This window comes from Penaeus monodon, chromosome 24 (assembly GCF_015228065.2).
Source record: "Penaeus monodon isolate SGIC_2016 chromosome 24, NSTDA_Pmon_1, whole genome shotgun sequence".
Lineage (NCBI taxonomy): Eukaryota > Metazoa > Arthropoda > Malacostraca > Decapoda > Penaeidae > Penaeus > Penaeus monodon.
In genome coordinates, this window is record NC_051409.1 from 6,838,363 (window position 1) to 6,838,662 (window position 300).

Sequence of the window (300 nt, forward strand, 5' to 3'; positions counted from 1 at the left end):
GGTGGGGGAATAACATAACCAAACCCACTGTTTAAAAATTGTGGGCATATTCAAGGGGGAGGGTGGAGGGAAAGGGCCAAAGGGGGGATCAGTTTTTCAAAAAAAACAACGGTGGTACAACCAAGCATCATGAGAATTTGAACAGTGTTAATAAACAAAATTTGTTAACTGACCTTTTTTCTGGTTTGGCCTTTTTTGTCATGGTTTTTATTTAAAACTTGGTCAAATAAGTTTTTTCGAAAGGGACCAATTTACTTTCTAGTGAAGCAGCACCATGAATGAAACTTTCTCTGTTGATGG